Consider the following 19,233-nt stretch of genomic DNA (forward strand, 5'->3'; position numbering starts at 1 on the left):
GCGAAGTCCTGGGGAAAAGCGAGGCAGAGAGCAAAAGGGGGAAGGCCGAGCCGACGAGCAACCCGAGCTGCAGCTCGAAGATGAAAAAAGATTTTAAAGCCTCTGATCCAGCAAGAAGAGTTTAAAGCAATTGCTGAGTTTTATAGTACTGGTGACGTCAGACCCAAATGGGAAATTGACTGGTACTCCGGGCCAATAGAAGGCGGCGAGAGCGGCCGCGATTAGCATAATAGTATAGAAACAAGGAAACTTTTCCGAGCTGTCAATCAGGGCCCAATCAGCTGACTGTCAGCTGGGACGCGCTGGCTTAACCCTTCCCGCGCCGCAGCCTCCGCGGGAGGGAGCAAAGCCAGGAGCAAAGTTTGGTGCAAGCGGGGAAGGAGTTTTCCAGAGGGGCTGCGGAAACCCGGGAGGACCCCGGTTTGCTTTACTTCGGAGCCCAAGAGAGGCCTGCCTTGCGGAGCCCCAGCCGGCTCCCCTCACTCTGAGGGGTTTGGACTGGCTCCCCTCCGCTGCCTGCCCCCAACTCCGGGATGGGCATTGGCTTGGCAGCTTTCTCCTCGCTCTACCTTCGGCATCCAGGTGTCTGCCCAGGGGGCTTTATTCCCCCGAGGTTGGCTGTGCCCGGAGCTCAAACTTGACCCAACTCTTTGTCCCTGGCCCCGGTGTCCGCGCGCGGGGTGCAAGGATCCGGACTGAGCGCAGGACGCCGCCCAGCCGCGCGCCCGCAGTGGCTGTTCGGGGTCCGCCGAGCGAGGAAGCCCGTTTTATCACTCTCTTTAAAGGAGGTGAATAAGTTGTCCAGGGGCCTTTACGCGCGGGGACTGGCCGCCCGCTGGCGTCCCGTGCCCTTGGGGGGAGCCAGCGCCTCCGCAAGTTAACTCCGGGAAAGCTCTGGGTCCTGTCAGCCGGGCTCAGCCCTCCGGCTTCCGATTCTGGCCCGGGTTTGGCCCTGGAGATTTTCTCCTATCCCTCCCTCCCTGCTTCTCTCTCTGTCTCTCTCTCACACGCACACTCACACACGCACACGCACACACGCTCACCCACCCTCATGAAATCTGACTCCTGTTTATCAGGGTCCCGCGCGCCCTTTGCACTTGCACGTTTCACTTAATTTTTTCGGACTTGATCGTGGCGAGGAACAAGGGGGAAAAAACACACCCCAGCCTTCACTAGCTTCCCTCGAAGGGTTAACTTTTAAACAGCAGTTTCTCGGACAAGCCCGGAAACCCAGAGTCGGGCGCGGGGTGGGGGGGCTGCTTTTCCACCTCCCCGTGGCAGATGCTAATAACCGTTCAATTCTCCTGATCGATTCTTTTAAAGCGTATGCAAGAAAGAAAAAGGAAAGAGAGAACAAGAAAGGGGAAAAGAAAGAACCGACAACTCTGTTTCTAAGATTTTAAAGCGATAGGCAAGTCGGAGAAGCCGAGATTTATTTGGGGGGTAGGGGAGGCTGGTAGCAAGAGCGCTCGCAGCCGACCCGGCGTTTGGACAACCAGCCCTCCTGCTTGGACACGGGGATTGTGGATTCCTCCAATTAATGAAATGCATTTGCTGTTAATCATATTTACTTTACTTTATGGCGGGGGGAGGGGTGTGGAACTCTGGAGGGCGCTTTAAAAAAAATTCTGAAAAGCCTGCAGAAGGATCGAAGAGTGAAAACTGTTGTTGGAGCGAGTTGGTTTTTACCTCAACAGCGCCACCTTTCGGCAAAGGTCAGTTAAAATTGATTTGCGTCCAGTTTTGTTGGAGTGAAAAGCAGCTGGTTTCCCGAGGTGGGAGGAGGAAAGAGACACAGAAAGTTTGTTAGTGTGATTTCAGTGGGAGAGCCCGACCTGGTAGGTAAGGGGCTAAGAACAGTGCTGGCAGATGCGGGACTCATTTTCCCCACTGCTCCCCTTGATTGTGGACAAAGAGGCCAGGGACACAGAAGACTTCCGGAGTGTAATTCTACTGAGAGGCTGATGCAAGTTCTTCCCATGTAACAGGGCCCCAAACCTTTTAAAAGTACCAAGATGGATTTTCAACGGGCTTTATGGCAATACCAATAGAATTAAAGTTACTTGTAATTCAGTGATAAATGAGATGTCTCTAGTCAGTAAGATTAAGTACAGTGCTATAAAGTTGTTTATCTGAAAAGTAATTCTCAGAAAACCTGACTTCTGACACTTAGTCATATATTAAGCCAGCTTCTTGAACACGGCACTTCAGAAAGCTCTCACCCACCCTGCATACTTTACTGTTTATAATGAGACCTTAGGTGTCACTCATTGGCTTCATACACCAGATTAGATTTGGGTTAATTTCTCCGGCGCTGAGCAGCCCTCAATTTCAGCAGACTGGGCAGTCCCTAATGAGAGAGACTCCCCAGAAGGTTTGTAAGCACATCATAACCCCCAAAGGCCAATGCTGTTGTGACTTTCCAGAAAAGCACTTTTTCTTTTTATCATTGCTGCAGAAAAGCTGTTTGTAAGGGTAGTTTTGGTTTTATGGAGTACTTTGTAGGGATGGAATGAAGCGTCCATTATCAGTCTGAGGAAGAGTGAAGATTATGGCAACCTAACAAAGTTCCTTTGCATTCCTCCCCTTATCTAGAAATGAAGTTAGGGGATTGTAGTTTATGTATTCAGAGGAAAATCCACTGCTTAAATTACATGAACATATTATGTCATTTAACATTGTCCATGGCAATAGTTTTCTAGGTCTTTTTAAATCATTAGCTACAAAAGTCCGAAGTTTGTATTTTTCATGTAAACTTGAATTTAAGTGTATTTAGGAAGAATTAATTCATTTTTTGTCTATGATAATTGTTTTTTTTTTAATCCTTCAGGATCACATTTTTGTTAAAAGCCGTAAGATATGATCCCTGCCTCTCATGAAAGTATTTTTGGCCAGGATCACTGAAACTATTGTATTTATAAACAAACAACATTTATAAATAAAGTTCGCTAATGACAGAGACCCCGGGGTGGGGATGGGAGGTATAGATTCATGGCCGGGCGTGCACCTAATTGTTGCAATTATATGTCATTTCTAGAAATTAAATGCCCATGTTTGGGCAGCTAAATGTATTATTATCTGCACATTTTTTATGGTTTATTTTTGTGCACTGCTGTCAAGCCATGGTATTTTTCTTTCTTATTGCAGAGTCTTTTATGGTCTCCCATTTTCTCTCGGAAAAAGAGGATCAGATTATTTTTTAGATGTGTACCACCAGCGCTCTCAGACTTATAACTTAATTCTCATTTTTGTCCTTTTTACTTTATTATTTAGTGATTCACAGGGGTGTCTAAACATTTACAGTCCTCTGTTAGTGGTATTTCTTTTATAACAATGAGCTCTCTCATTTTAATTAGTACCATTCAGGTCTTTGATTCTCTACAATTACAGCAGGCCACATTTCTTTAGACTTCTTTGCTAACATTGTTTGTTTCACTTCTATCCAAGCCAAACTAATCCAAATACAATATTAACTGTGTTTTCTCACTGCTTAATATATCTTTGCTATATATACTCTAGTAATCTCTGTAGAACAATACAGAGTAATTTAGAAACCATTTATTTGTCATTACTGACCAATTCAAACCAGTAGTATTAAAGTTTTTGAAAGCAGTGAATATTTATAGAAGAATCTGGGTTGTGGGGGGGGAGGGCATGGGTCGAATCATGTAGAAGATTGTGAAACAGTAACATCACACAGTTGTAGTTTCATGTCAGTCCAGACGTAATAACTTCAAGCAGAAACAAAAAAAGCACACAGAAAGTCCAAAACCTGTTCGTGTCCAAATTACAGTGATTAAAAAGCTAACAATGATGTATTTTTCCTGATTGTGAGCTATATAGCAACTCAAGTACATCATGTTGGAATCAGATATCTATAATCTAAAAAGAACACGATTCACCAAGTGTAGACTCTGAACTCTTTGTTTATCCAGGAGCTGATTTTATGGTGCAGAACTAACCAGTGTCCACTAAATTTCACTATGGAACCAACGAAATTGATTTGAGACAAGAGTTGTTCGGAGTAACTGAGTGATAAGGCATATAATGTTCTTAGGTCTAGGGGTGGATAAATCCTTTTAACAGTCTTTAGTTAGCAAGGTAAGAAAATCACAAGTCACTGTTAGCAGATTCATGGAGGAAAATTAATAGAATCAGACGAGATAATCTGATAAGGGTAAAATTGCTGAGGAAATAGTCTTGCTTCACATTGGAGAATGTGAAACAACAGCCTGATTAGGAGTCGTTATGAATAGGTGAATTATGTGCTAAATAATCATCAGAGTAATTCAGCATTTATTAATTCTTTTCTCTTTAAGCAATTCACAGTTGTAAGTTAGAGCCGCTCTCTCTTTGAAGACACATCTTTTATAATTTTTATTAGAGGTAATTTATTATTTGCATTACCTGTATTTACTTCATAATTGAACATTTTGCATTCAAATTTATGTAATGCATTATGCTTGAGAACATATTTCTGCCTGATTAGCATAAATAGTCACTTACCTCATGAATTACTAACAAAGTTTATCTTAAAATATAGGTTTTTTTATTAAGTGGAACACAAACATATGTACAATAAATTTTGATTTTCCGGTACAGTTGGAGACCAACTCACATTTGGTTTCAGAGAAGCAAGGCTGTAAAAGGGGAGCTATCATTGGGGAGGAAGAAAAATATGGACAAGTGGGACTTGTAAATTTCTATGGGGGGGTATTGTTTAGAGGGGGGTATATGCCTGGGGTGCAGTGGGGAAAAGAAGGGGATCATCACACACTCAGCTACCCAGTGGATGACCTCGACGTGGACTGTGGTTTCAGAGCAGACCTGTAACTCATCATCCATTCCTGGTGAAGGACTATGGTGGCGAATCAATCACACTGCCCATTGGGGGGTTTGCCCGTATTGGTCTCCCTAGAGTCCTACGTCAGAACACAATACCTGTCATTTAATAAAATACTTGTGTTGTTTTGCACAAGAGATGTGAAAAACCCAGATGTTTTCTCAAGTGAGAATTCTTGGGAAGGGCTCCCAAAGTTTTCTCCAGCTATACTCCCTTTATTCGGCAGAAAAAAAGACACCCTCTCCGGCCTGGCAGACAGGAGGTGTTTGATAGATGGTTTTGTGCAGATGCGAACATTTGAATGAGAGGACTTTTAGTTTCCAGCAGCGGTGGAAGATAACAAAATGAGGAGACTGCTTTTCCCAGGTTGCCATTCCACCTCCACAGACCCCAGGGCTTACTTTCTCCAGGCAAGCCATCCCCTCAGGTTGCTCACGTCCTTCAGTGGGGGACTGTGAAGGGTTTGTCCCTCCTTCGTCGCCCCTTTCGACGCTATTCACAGCTTATACCGATGAGGAAATTTGCCTCGAAAGCACTTCGTTCTTCAAAGATGTTTACTATGCTGAAATCGGAACCGATTTTTTAAAAAGCAGGAATATACAAAAAGGCACCTGACACCGCAGCTGAGGGTATTCAGGCTGTGTCTTTCATGCACGTAGCTCAGAGGACAGGCTGTTTGGTGATCCAGCTCCATCAATTTTGATCTCTTTCCTTCCTACCCCTGGAGATGGGCGAATCCTAGGTCCTGTTCCACAGGCATTTAGCAGCCACTCAAACCTGGGAAATGGAAAGTTCTAGAACACATAGACCAAACTTAAAAACTTGAGTGATTCCCAGGAGGAGTTCAGTGATGCGGATGATTTCTGAATTTGATGGGCTGGGGCCTGAGCAAAGGACCCCTGAGGGACCCCTGGGGGCCCTGTTTTACAGCTTCGTTCTAGGTTGCATAATGGGTTTTGCTGAGCTTTCTCACTTGCTGTTCCATTTCCTGAAAACACCAAATATGACCAGTGACAACCTCACAGCCTCATCCACTGCGACAGTGTTCCCGATCAGACGGGAACAGAGAATTGGACTAGCTGATGTCCCCCCCACCCCCTGCCCTAATAAAAATTCAAGTCTGACTTAGAGACCTTTCAATGTTTTGTTTTTATTTAGTTATTTTATAAGAGTGCTACATGTGTTTAGTTGAATACAAACATTGGAATAAGATAGAAAGAGGTGGCTGTCAAAGAACAATGATGGCTCATGCCCCAGCACCCCCCTAATCTTGGCCTCAGCTGTCAGCATCTATAGTAACCGGGGTCTGCGTGTACCCTGTTTACCGAGTGGAATCACAGCATGGACCATAGAGTTCTTCCACTTGAGCTCCTTGCGGCACCCCCACCTTGACAATCTCCAAAAGCAGTGTGGGGCCCTTCTCTATGTTTTGGCCGAATTCACCTAATAGAACCACAGACTGGTGGAATTTTAGAGATCGGGCCTTAATACCCTCCCGCCCACCAATGTACCATCAGATTCTACTTTCCAACAGTCTGGCACGCGAGTCAGCACCACACAGGCCTGATTTTACTGGGCACAGCAGACACTGTGCCTGGGGCCCCACTGTTAGGGGCCCAGGAAAACACCTTCATTTATTTTAAAAGCACCGGAAAAGAAGCAAATATAATCTAGCATGGATGATACCTGCCATTACACCAACACAGTCTTAAAATAATAGTTGGCATTCTTTTACAGAAGAAAAGGTTCACAGAAACCAAAGTGCCTAGTGCCACACAAGTCCAAGTATGGCTCCAACTGCATGTACTTGATCACCTCCAGGGACAGGGTGCTCACTACCTTAAGTTTACCTTCCACTCTCTCTGTCTACTCTCCCATAGTTCTTGAGGTTGTAAGGGAAGCTTTTAGTGCATTTGATTGTCTAGTATGAAGGCATATCCCCTTCTTCTATATGTGAGTCCTGATTTCATACACTTGCAAGGCCATGTGTCATGAGTTCTTACATGTCTCAGGGTCTCTGGGGAGTAGAAGACAACTATTATGACACCCTCTCCCTGACTTTTGTTTTCATTATAAACAAAGTCCGTGCTGTTCGCATTTCTACATCTGCCTGCATTTCAAGTGTCTCTGCTTCTTGCCTGCTGACTCCCAGGTGGAGAGTTCTGGGAGGCTTTTACACTGCTCCCCGACCCTGTCACCTGCCACCATAAGAGTTCAGGTCCCCAGGTGTGAGCCTTTCATCACAGAGCAAGCACAGCCCTCTGCCTCCTCAAGCCACAGTCTGTCTGCTCCCCACACAGACCGTGATTTCAGGAGTCCCTCCAGCAGACACCTAACACTGGTGATTCATGGTGTGCGGCCCCAGGCCTTTTCTTCTCACATTTCCTCCATCCTCTATTTGTGCGCTTATGTTTTTAAACCCAAGCACAGAAACATAGAACAATCCCCAGTAGGCTCCATCTCATTAGATTCAGCCCATTCTCTGCTTGTCTAAATCTCTTTAGATCTAGAATGTGCCACTGACTAGTTTTGATTTGCTTCCCCGCTTCGTGCCAGCTGCAAATGAAGTTGATGTACTTTTTATATGACTTAACCCCTCCGAAGCAGGCCCCTCATCTACAAAATGGGAGAGATTGTCAGCATGAGACGATCACACCTGTGAAGCGTCTTCCTACATGCGAGGCCACGGAGCTCCACAAAAGGTCAGCGCTCTCCTGCATTTCCTGCTGTCCCGGACCTGTTGACGGCCACACTGGAAGGAGGGAGGCTCCACGGATCCCACTAGAGACTGTCCTTCCTTGATCATTATAGAGAGGGACCCGCTCGATTATTCAAGTCCCCTGATGGACATTTAAAATTGAATGGGCCTTGTCACTACTCTGGGAAAACCCAAAATGAGATATCCTCCCATATCCACCCTGTTAGGATGGCTAGGATCAAAAAAAAAAAAAAAAAGAAGATAACAAATTTGGCAAAAGGCATGGAAAAAGGAACCCTTTCTCTAATCCTTGTGCATTTGGAAATGAAGATGTACAGCCATTGTGGAAGACAATGTGGACGTTTTTCACAAAGAGTAAAAAATAGAACTACCATATGATCACTTCTGGGTACATACAACCCAGGGACCTGAAGTCAGTGCCTTGCGGAGATGATTGTACTCACGAATTCACTTCAGCATTATTCTTCATGGCCGGGATACGGGAACACCCTGAGTGCCTGTCCACAGGGGACCAGAAAACAAGGTGGCGCATCTATAGACAGCAGAATATTAGGCAGCCTTGAAAGAGAAGGAAACGCTGCTATTTGCTACAACATGCCTGAGCCTGGAGGGCATTGTGCTGAGTGAAATAAGGCAGACACAGGGCAGGTAATGAGTGATCCCCTCTCCTAGAAGTAGGGAGCAGAATGGTGGGTGTCAGGAGCTGGGAGTGGGGGAAATGGGGAGATGTGGTCAGAGCACGGAGTCTCACACATGGAAAGTGAGTAAGTCCTGGGGATACACTGTCCAGCATAACTACGGTTAATGATACTGCATTACATACTTGTAACTTGCTAAGAGAGTAGAGTTGAAGTGTTCTTACACACACACACACACACACACACACACACACACATACACTAGTAACTAGGTAAGGCGACAGATTTTTTTAACTAGCTGTGTTGATCATTTCACAATGTATATGTCACATTGTACACCTTAAATATACACAATTTCTATTTGTCATTCATACTCCCAATAAAGGTGAAAAATGCAAAACAAAACCTGAATTGGCTTATTTGGTAATTGGGGTAATTTTATACTAAATTAGTCCATCTGCATGTCCTATACACCTCCTTCTAATCAATTCTAAAATAACTATATTTCATGCTATAGGCAAAGCTTTCTATCAAAGAGGACAGATTACTTAGATAATTGTTTAATGTTCCACCTTTGCCCTGTCGAAACATACAGTAGTTGTCCAAAGTTGGGACCTCAGAGAAATAATAAAAAATATATGTGACCTAGAAAAACTAAGCAGAAGAGTTCTGTGTATGTATAAAGGCATCTTTGAGATTTGCTTTTTTCTCCCTGACTCTTCTCTTGTTTGCATCACCAACTTTCCTGCCATTTCCTGATGTCAGTTTGAAGCCGGGAGGCCCTAAGTCATTTTTCTTGAGCAGAAGAGTCGAGAGTTGCTAGTGTCCACTTTCGAGCTGCACCTGGTTCCCCCTGGTCTCTCTTAAAAGGACCTAAATGTGCAGGCTTTTGCAGAATCTGCCCTGCATGACTCCCATCTCACCCCTTTCAGAGAAACCTGGGAAGGAGAGCGGGAAGGAGCCTGTGAGTTATTGTTATTTATGACCTGCTGTCTGCAGCCTGTGTCCAGCTGAGAGCTTGGTGCTGGCTGTTTCAGACTCAGCCCGAGACCATCAGGGCTTTGGAGGAATGACAGGGACTCTCAGGCCAGTGACACTGTGCACACCGGGTGCCACGAAGCCCTGAAGACCAGGGGCAAGCAATGGGGGTGCTGGCCAACTGGGGTGGAAGAAGGTGCATCTGCTTGGAGAGCCTGCTGATTCACCTTCCGACCCGGTCTTACTCCACCACCTCATTTTTCAGGCCACAGATGGACTAGACTGCAGGGAGAGGTTAAGAAAATTCCAGATTGCATGGAGGGGATGTTCTCAGGCCTTTGAAACTGCACATAGGGTAGGAAGGCATGGACCAGACACCCAGACACACAGACAGAAGCTGATAGGCTGAGTTTTTATAGTGTGTGGACAGGTCATAATGACAAAGTCAAAATACCTTTTGGGTCAAAAGGACAGAGGCAGTATGGTGGGGTCAGAATGACAGAGCCAAGCCCTCCTGCACCTCCAGACCAGGGGATGCTGGGGCTTTGGGTTCTGAGTGCTTTGAGAGCCTTTGGTAGCAGAGCAGAGAGGGAGTGGAGCATGGATGTCTGAGGGGTGCTGGGCCAGGAGACACGACCAGGAGATGCTGCACCTTGGCACCAGGCCCATGTGGGTGTGAATCCTGTTCTGCCCCAGGGGTGAGACCTGGGCAGGTCAGATGACCAAGCAGGGCCTCAGTCTCCCCCTGGGTCAAAGCTAGAGAGGGTTTTTGTGCTCGTGATGGGCAGGTAGGTCTTTGTCCACCCTTCTGTCCCCTGGACCCCAAATGCTAGTGTGTGTCAGGGTGTGGTCTCCACACCCACCATTCCCACGGATGGGGCCTAGTGCATCCCAGAAATGGCTTCCCTTCTTCTGTCTTTTATGTTCCTGCCTTAAAGTTGCAGTTAGCCCTAGACAGGGCCCAGTCGCTTTCCTTCTCCAGACTCTTTGCCAATTCCGCTCCCCTGGCACTCCGCCCTTCTCCACCTTCCCCGCCCTCTGTCCTAAATCCTGGCTAATTTTGACTTTCTTCATGTTTCAGCTTTCCTCTGAGTCCTTGTGGCCACGTGCTGCAAAGACAGGCTAGGTGCCCATCTCCGTGCTTGCTCCCTTAGAGTCCTCCTGGTACCATATTAGCTCCCCACCTGCCCGGTGCCAGCCTCGAAACCTGGACCAGCCTCCCACCTTTCCATTTCCATTGCCTACTACGGTGCTTGGCACACAGGGGCTGCTCAATAAATGTTCATTAAATGAAAGCGACTAGCTGAACACTCAGATTTCTCACCTTGTCTGTTGAAGTTCTAATCCATACAGAATGTCCTGCCAAGTGTCCCAGAAAACATGCCTTTGACAGGAGTAGGGTGGCTGGCCGCCGTTGCAACATGATGTACATTCACCTCTCACTAGTCCAGTCGGCCCATCCCTCAATTACTGGGTGCTTCTCTTGTTCGCTAATTAGCCTATGTTTCCCCGAGGTAGAGTTGGGTGGAAAACATGGTTGAGATGTGTGGGCCTGGGACCAAGAAGGAAATTGATAAATCTTGCTCGGATGAAATTTTGGATGAACAGAGGGATGCAGTAGATACCTGGGTGTGAGCGAGGCATGCTTTCTGTGTTCCAGCACAGACGGCTGCTATAGAGGGCCCTGTTCCAGTTTGAGTCACAGATGCCTCCCCAGGGCTTCAAGGCACATGCACAATGTTTTGTAATCTTCAAAAAAGAATGTCAGCTCATCCCCATTTCCACATGCCCAAATCCTGCTCATTCTCTGAGGCAAAGCTCCGATGCAAGGTTGCCCATGAAGCTCGGAGTGTAACAACAGGCATCGAACAAGCATTTAATAAAGATTAGTTGTTAACACACAATGCTACTGCCTCCAGAAGTGCCGTGCGGGGATCCCCACAGCTGTGGCCTGTCCTCTTTTCTGGAACTTTCTGGAGCTTTGGTCAATAGCATGGTATAGTGATCAGACAGAGCGGGGTTCACGGTGGGGTGCTGTTACTCACTTGCGGTGTGATCTCTGAAGGGTTCTTCCTATGCTCTTTATGTCTTGGTCTTCAGTATATGACAGAGTACCAATCAGCTCTGTTTAAGTTGTAGGTGAAAAAACTGCAGCCTCAACTGGCTGAAAGAAAAAGGAAACTTACTGGTTCACGTGATCAAAAAGGACCGGCACAGCTGGTTTCAGGCCTGGATGGGGGGCAGGAGTCGTATGATGTCATTGAAACTGGTATCCTTCCAGTAGCTGTCCTGGTTTCCTACTGTGTGGACTCCAGACAAGGGTTCCCCACGTGACTACATGGTCGTACTGGCTCCAGTTCTAAATCCCCCCAGGGTAGGTCCAATGAGAGTCAGACTGAGTCCCCACAAGACAAATCAAAGTCATGGTTTGGGTGGTATTGGTCTGGGGTGGGTTGAGCCAATCCTTGTGACAAAGGGATGAAATATGCTGACTGACTCAGACTTAGATGCAGAAACGGGGTGTGCAGGGATGCAGGGGAATTCTCCGAGCCTCTCTAAATGTGATCAGGGTGCTATGAAGCCTGCCTCAAACGATGACTTGACTTGTAGTCGACACCTACGTGCTGCTCACCCATGCTAACTCACTGGGTCTTGCACTCCCACGAGGCATGTGCTGCTGTTCTTTCCATCTGAATGAGGAGGAAGCTAAGGTACAGAAGTGTTGGCGAGGTTGCCCAAGGTCACTACACTAGGCTGGTGTGTGGCACAAGGTATGAATCCAGGCTTGGCTGCAAAATTCACTCTTAACTCTTTCCTTTATTATCCATTGGAAGAGGAAGACAGAGAGAAAAAGACAAAATGTATACCGTAATACTTTACTGTAATATAATGCAGTGTGGTGTCATATAATGTAGCATTACATTATACAGCATAACAGAGTATTGTATATTGTACATCATATCATATCATTGCAGGCACTGGTAAGCGGGCCATCTTCATAACCATCCTGAAAACATCTCTCACCAGCATGGAGCATCAGAAATCTTGGATGGGTGTCGACTAGTGGACCAGATGAAACATTTTATGTGTACAGTGTGAGTCCTTTGGTCTAAGAACACTGTTTCTGCCATGAAATCATCATTATTATTACATTCCGATGTTTGTTTCAATCACACACAAAAGAACAAATGACCGAAAGGGGAAAGTTTGAGGGAAAATTAGGTGCCCTGAACTTTCCAGACCTAGTGCTCTCTGAGCTCCAGCGGTCATGGGTGTTTAAAGATGTCAGGTTCAACTGTGTTCATAAGGCTGTCTTATTGGCACGTTAGGGGGCAATGATCCGCGGCATCCTGTTTTACAGTCAGGTGGAGAAGGAGTTATGTGGCAGATGCAACTGACACACAGCTTTTGCACTTAATCCTTCCCCCCTTTTAAAAAATGTCTCTGGTATTTTTGAAATTTCCTTAACTCTCCTCACATTGGTGTTTGCTACACACAAATATGCACTGGTCAGTTTGCAGTTTATTTTTAAGTACTAAAGGGCACAGGGTGAACTGCAAAGTGGAGAGTTTAAATGTGTTTCGTGTAATGAGGAAGCATATCCCCTGTCCTGGCCTTCTCACAACACAGATATCAAGTCAGATAAATAACCATGAATTTCCTCACTTCATTCCTGCCTCCCACCCTGTAGCCCAGGATTATGTGAGGCATTTAGTCAAAACATAAAAGCAATTATAAAAATGCCCCTGAAATTACACTCACGTTTGCAATCAGGATTGCTAATATCTTGCCTCCCTCCACCATCCTTGTGTCATCTGATTTCAGTTCCCTTGAGGTGACTAAGAGTCTAGTCATTAATGTAACGCCCACCGACTTTATTGTAATTTACCATCAGAAAAGTCTGTTTCCAGAAACTCCCTGGGCTGAATGTAGCTGCAGTGCCAGTCCTCCTTGGCTATTGCACAAGTCGGTGCATTTTCTTTGTACTGGAATTGCTCCCCAAACGTGGGCACTAACATGAGATCGCTGTCTATTTAGAGGTTTGGTTTAAAGTTATGTAATAGAGGAATTCGATTTCTAGAACCCAGCCCCCTATTGCTCACATCCTTACCTTTCCAACAACATTGCGATGATTTGAGAGTAATGTGAGGGTGATGATGGTGGTGATGGTTTCACAGGAATACAGGGGACTGAGAAATACAACCCCATGAAGAAGCTGTAATTCAAAGCCAGATTATGGCAACTTCTGTAAGACAAATGTTCCAGTCTCTTCAGTAACTAAATGACATGTAAAAGAGAGAGGGAGAAGGGTTAACTGTTTCAGATTAAAACAGACATTCTTTCAGGTCTACAAGAAATGGCTCAAGGCCACAGAGGCAGCAGTAGAAGTCTGCAGGGGAGGGAGTGGTAGATGCTGTCCACACCACCTGCCCTTGTCCATGCCTCACCCTTCATCCTGGCTGACTCATATCACCTCCCTAATCGAAGGGGGGTGTATTTCCACTCTGTGCTTGAAGGGCCCACTGGTAGCATTTGTAGATTGTACATTGTAATCATACATGCATTTAAAAATTTTTGCCAAATGGAGACAACTGTAGATCCACATGCAGTTAAAGAAGTAATAGGCGATTTTAGTACATGTGTAGATGCATGTGACCACCACCACCTTCAAAAACAAGATCCAGAACCCTTACTTCACAAGGATGCCTCCTGCTAGACTTCTGTGGTTGCCTTTTTTACTTATCTAGCTCCATCCTGATTCTGTGGGCATCTTGAGCCGAGATTCTTATGTTTAATCTCTATGTCCTGTTTCACGCTGCCTCAAACCAGCACAGAACCTCTAGGCTGGTCTTATGGAAAAGTTTGTGGAATAGATTCAAATTCTATCACAGAAAGAAAGTAGGAAGTTCAGACTACTTTATAGAAAGGCTTTGGCCAAGAGGGAGAAAAAACACCCCAAGGTACAAAGCATGATGGAGATACAACATTTGAAGACCTTTTCCTCTATAAAGGATGGAGAAGAGCTCCGTGTAACCATAGCCTCACATCGCCTTAAAGTAGCACCTGCTCAGGTGATTCAAACAGAAGCTTGTACCCAGGAAGGACTAGACTTCTCTGTGAAATGAAGCATGAACAATAGACTTTTTTGGTCCTAATTTGCACCATTTTTCTATGAACTAGGGGCTCTGAAGTTAATGCACTTGAAAATAATGGATGTGTCATCTACTATTCCTCCACGAAGCCACACCTTGTGAGTGTCAACAGCACCTTGTGAGTGTCTGTTGTAGCTGGGGCTGATTAGAGCTATGGGGACACCTCAGGCCTGACAGAGAGAGTAACTTGAGCAAGGAACTGGGGGCGTTCGAGAGTCTTGGGATCGTCCTCTATAGACTATCTCACGACAGTCTTAGAAGAAGGAGAGCTTGCTTCACTGGCCCCCCACCTGCTCTTGGGTCTCACCCCGCTAATGGCGGGGTCATCAGAAAATGCCCTGGAGTGGCAGAGATCCCCGAATAACCCCAAATACTTAGCCATGTGCTTCCCTGATGCATGCAGACACCTATAAGACTTCTGAACCCCCAGGTTTTGATGAAAGAACAAATATCAAAGTATGGCAGATGAGTCTGAGTCCTTCCAAGCCATCCTGAAAGGGCAGTGAGCAGCTGACCCATCACAGAGCTCGCTAAGGATCAGGTCATATTGAAAGCTTGTTATAGGTCAAGCTTTGTGCTAGCTGGGTGGATAACGGGATTAAAAAAATCCTGTTCTTCATCATTTATCTTTCCATCTGCCTGTCCATCCACCCACCTGCTCATCCATTCTCTCCACTTTTATATACAGAGTCCAACACTTCTTAGTAGCCCCAGGGGACATGTGAAAGGACATTAAGGCAACAGCTTCTGGGACATTTTTGCACTATGTTCAAGGCATAAACACACCTTTGCCTCTTAGACACAGTGACAGTGATCCCTTAGGATATCTGCACAGCAGCTTGCTGATGGCCACAGGGGACCATGTCAGTTTCCTCCTGCTTTGAGTAAGAAGTGGGCTTGGGAGTCTGAGCAGGAAAGCAAACTGCTGTCGTGCATATACCTCAGCACTTAATGCATTTTATGGTTTTATTTCTCAGAAGTGAATCATCTTATGGAATATTAGCTTTTCCCTCGCTGGTATCTATTCAGAATTCTAGGGGAACCTACTACATATGAGATGTGCTGTGATTGTTCAGTATCACTTGAGGAAGGCATTTCTCTTAAAAACTTCAGGGAACTTTACTCAACTTCCTGGTGGTGGAGCGCCTCACAGAGAAGTCCACTTTGCTAGGGCTCATTCTTCCTGGCCCCCACATTGCCCCATGAGAATGAGCCTATATGGATGAAATGGAACAGTCTCTGGAGGGTTTAAAGGTGTGTCTCGTTGAGCCCAGTTTAGGGATGCATGTGCTCACCTGATACAGGAGGACTCCCCAACAGGATGCATGCTCCTGTGAGTCTGCACAGTACGGATTTCCTCCAGCTATTAGAAATAAAAATCAAATTGGCTGACCACCTAATTCTTCAGAGTGATATACCCTCATGGCAAGTATCCTTATTGCAAAACTCTTGTCCATACAGGTTTTTTTTTTAACATAAATGCTTATGTCATGCAACCAGAAATCCGGAAGAGAAAAGCCATGTAAACCAATGACAGGGCAGGAGTAGAGAGCCCGGGAACATGCAGCCAGAGCTCAGAGTGGCGCACATGTTGGTGCCACGCAGGAACAGACAGCAGAGACACTGCAATGGGAAAAAGAGCAACAGGGCTGGGTCAGGGCGCTCTGCCACGTTTTGAAGTTCCCTGCTATGAAGTTGTTATGCCCGGATACCCTTCCGTAACTTACAGGGTTAAGGAATGGTTATTGACGGCAGAATCAGAGACCGGGCTTTCCTCATTGTCCTAAGGGAGTTGACACGTAAGGTCTTAGCTGACCCTTGGGGACCTGTTCAGGGGGACTTGAGGGCTGCACTGGCTTCCGGGGCTCCTGTTCCTCCTCTGTAAAACATCAGAGCTGTGTCAAAGCACCACCAACTGCCACCCTAGACATCTACGGTTCTATGTGAGTATATTTCTCAGAGCTATTTCTACTTCAAAGCATGTGGCAGTGGCCCACACAGTATCTGGTACATGGCAGCCATAAGTGCCACTTGGTTTCCTTCTTCATTCCATGTGGGGAGGCCCCGGGAGGCATTGGTACACCTGCTGGGTTATCACTGGTTGTAGAAACAGCTAGATTCAATCAAATCCTCCACCAGCATGTATTTTATCATTGCAGCTAATCACTCTTTGTGCAGTCCTTTGGGTTTTCCTCTGAGAGGAGAAAGGTCTTGCATAAGCCACAGTGCGGTTGGCAGGACTAGGACCAGATGGTGACCCTCCTGACCTCAGCCTGTCCTCTTCTCCCGAGGCCCCACTGCATATCTTCCTTACCATGGCTGATGTGATACGGGCTCCCGGGACCTCTGGAGTCTCCATCACACGCAAGATCTGTGAGGAGGCTAACACCTGCACTCAGCCGGCAGATACAGCTACTGCCATTATTACTAATCGCCGGTGTACTGAGGGAATTCATAGAAAAGTGTGACTTAGCTTGTTTCGCTTCTGAGAACCGGAGGTTAATGCTTGCTCCTTGGAGGAAGTTCTGTGGCTTAGAAAGAGAAAGAAAATCACATACCAAAGTGACCTTTTCCCCCAACTGTTGTGCACACACAAAATTAATTAGCCAGGTTCTCTTCGGGTTGAAGTGGGAAGTGATGGGAAAAGTTCTGGAAGGATGACGCAGTCTGCGGGGTTCTCTCCCGCTCCTCTCACAGTGACCCCTGTATTAAATTGGTGCCTTTAGCAGGTCACAAGCTGGTTTTTCAGATGGGATGGCCTGGCAGCTCCTTCTGGCCTCTGAGCCAGCAGGCCCTGGGGCTGGCGAGGGAGACCATGGCTTGGCCTGCCTTTGCCTGTGAGGAAGAAAAAATTCCCAGACCCACTGTTGGTCAACCATGAAGGGCCACCTGCCAGGAGGCAGGGGCAGCAGAGCCTGGGAAAGGAGGACATGGCGGGGCAGTAGCTTGGGCAGTGGAGCCTCCCGGGCTGGCCGAGGCACCCAGGGCTGTGGGGGGCGGGACTGTGGGGTGAGGAGCCAGAGGGAGGGGGCGGTGAACGTCCTCCCACGGGGAGCTGGGCCACCGCGCAGGGTGTGGGAAGGAGGGCCAGACCTGGGAAACATGCCCGTCTTCTTGCCTCTCCCCTGATGGGAAGTCAGGGTCAGTGGAGGGGTCCCAGTGAGGGCACGGAGCCACAAAAGCCACTTGGTTACTGAATGCTGGCACTTGAGGTCTAACCTAAGCCTTGAGCAATCTCAGTGCCCGCAGGTCCTTAAATTCTAGTGCAGGCTTCTCATGATGCTTGCCTGTAAGAAAAGGAAATCATGTTCTAAGGCACTTGCTTTGCTTTCTCACACTCTCAGCACAGCTTATGGGGGCCCCCACAAAAGGCGGCTGGCCTCTTACTCGTGTGCCCACCTCATGATGCTGTCCACCCCACCCTTTGGCTACCCTTTCACAGCTTATCCCTATATATTTGTCTTTTTCTCCCTATGCCTGTGAGCTCTGTGAGGGCCGGAATGGAATCTGCTCTTCCTACCTCCAAGTAAGTATAGTAGCAAATGGTTTATCATATGAACAAAGGGAAGGATGGATAAAAAGTCTGCGACTTTGGAAATTAGATATGGCTGTGAACATAAGCAAGTGTGTTCCTCGGGCGGCCCCTGGGGCCGGAAGGAATTTCCTTGTCTCAGGATCCAGTAAGGAAGGCCAACTTCTGCTCCAGCCTTGAGCACTCCTTCGAGGACAGAAGCATGCTCATTATTTGTCAGCATCATTAAAGCCAGATTAAAATGCACCCTGCCCCCAAAATGACACAAGAATTTGGTATCGAATGTTAATGAGTTATGCGTTCCTGGGTCTTTTTTGTGTTTTGCTTTTTTCCTTCCATTTCTCATCAGCACAAAAGAATGTTCTCTTTGTTTTTGGCTTTACCAGAAGTCACACTTATATGTGTACTGAAAGCTAAGTTTCTAAGTAAAAGAAGCACCATGACACCCCCTCGGTCCATTGACTGCTACCCAGGGAAGCCATCTGCTTGAAGATGTACCACATCCTTTCCACTGAAAAACCTGCTGCATTGTCAATGTTTTGTTGACCTGAGTCTCCTTCCTCTTGCATCCATGAGGTCAAAGGTCACATTCTTCTGACATTGAAGAGAGGCGAGGTCACCAAGAAGAAAGCTTTTTGGCTTCTCTAAAGAAGGGAATCCCCTTGCCCAAAGCATCCCTCAGATACCATATAAATCAACCCTCAAAAGGGTACAATTCAGTATTTTTTAAAAACATATTCACCAGATTATATACCACTAACCAATTCCAGGGTATTTTCATCACCTCCCCTCAAAACCTGTGCCCATGAGAAGCACCTCTCCACTTCCTCTCCCCCCAGCCCTCAGCAGCCACCAATTCTGTCTCTATATATTTGCCCATTTTGGACATTTCATATAGAAAGAATCATACAAAATGTGGTCTTTTATGGCTGTCCTCTTTCACTTAGCATAATGTTTTCAAAGTTCATCCACATTGTGGCATGTATCAGTGCTTCATTCCTTTTATGGCTGAGTAATATTCCATTGTATGGATATACCACCTTCTGCTTATTCATTCAGGTGTGGAGCGACATCTGGGTGGCTTCCACTGACCATTATGAACAACACTGTTCTGAACAGTTGTGTTCCAGTTGTTGTGTAGACATGTAGTTCCATTTCTCTTGGGTATATACGTTGCAGCAGAATTGCTGAGTCATTGGACAACACAACATTCAATTGAGGAATTGCCAGGCTATTTTCTATCTCTTCCATCTTCTTTTCCTGGGACCACACAATGACCTCTTGCCCCCAGAGTTTTCCCTTCCCTCAGATCAGGTCTCCTAATTACAGCAGCAAGGAGCAAACTTTGTCACCCAACAGATGCCTTTAAG

General features: G+C 46.4%; 2 long non-coding RNA genes across 2 annotated transcripts in view; one reads left to right on the plus strand and one right to left on the minus strand.

Annotated features, from left to right (window-relative positions):
• Window positions 1–423: 423 nt before the first annotated feature.
• LOC140847178 (uncharacterized) lies at window positions 424–15,616 on the plus strand. The gene is made up of 3 exons (XR_012126886.1): window positions 424–1,715; window positions 12,154–12,273; window positions 14,360–15,616. It is a non-coding gene; the product is annotated as an uncharacterized lncRNA (long non-coding RNA).
• LOC108392218 (uncharacterized) overlaps window positions 11,041–19,233 on the minus strand; it is a 53,722-nt gene continuing 45,529 nt past the window's right edge. The window contains exons 3-4 of the long non-coding RNA XR_012126890.1: window positions 13,290–13,456; window positions 11,041–11,342 (exon numbers count right to left, since the gene is read on the minus strand). This is a non-coding gene — a long non-coding RNA (uncharacterized lncRNA). The remainder of the gene's footprint in view (window positions 11,343–13,289; window positions 13,457–19,233) is intronic.

Source organism: Manis javanica, chromosome 17, assembly GCF_040802235.1.
Source record: "Manis javanica isolate MJ-LG chromosome 17, MJ_LKY, whole genome shotgun sequence".
In the NCBI taxonomy this organism is placed as follows: domain Eukaryota; kingdom Metazoa; phylum Chordata; class Mammalia; order Pholidota; family Manidae; genus Manis; species Manis javanica.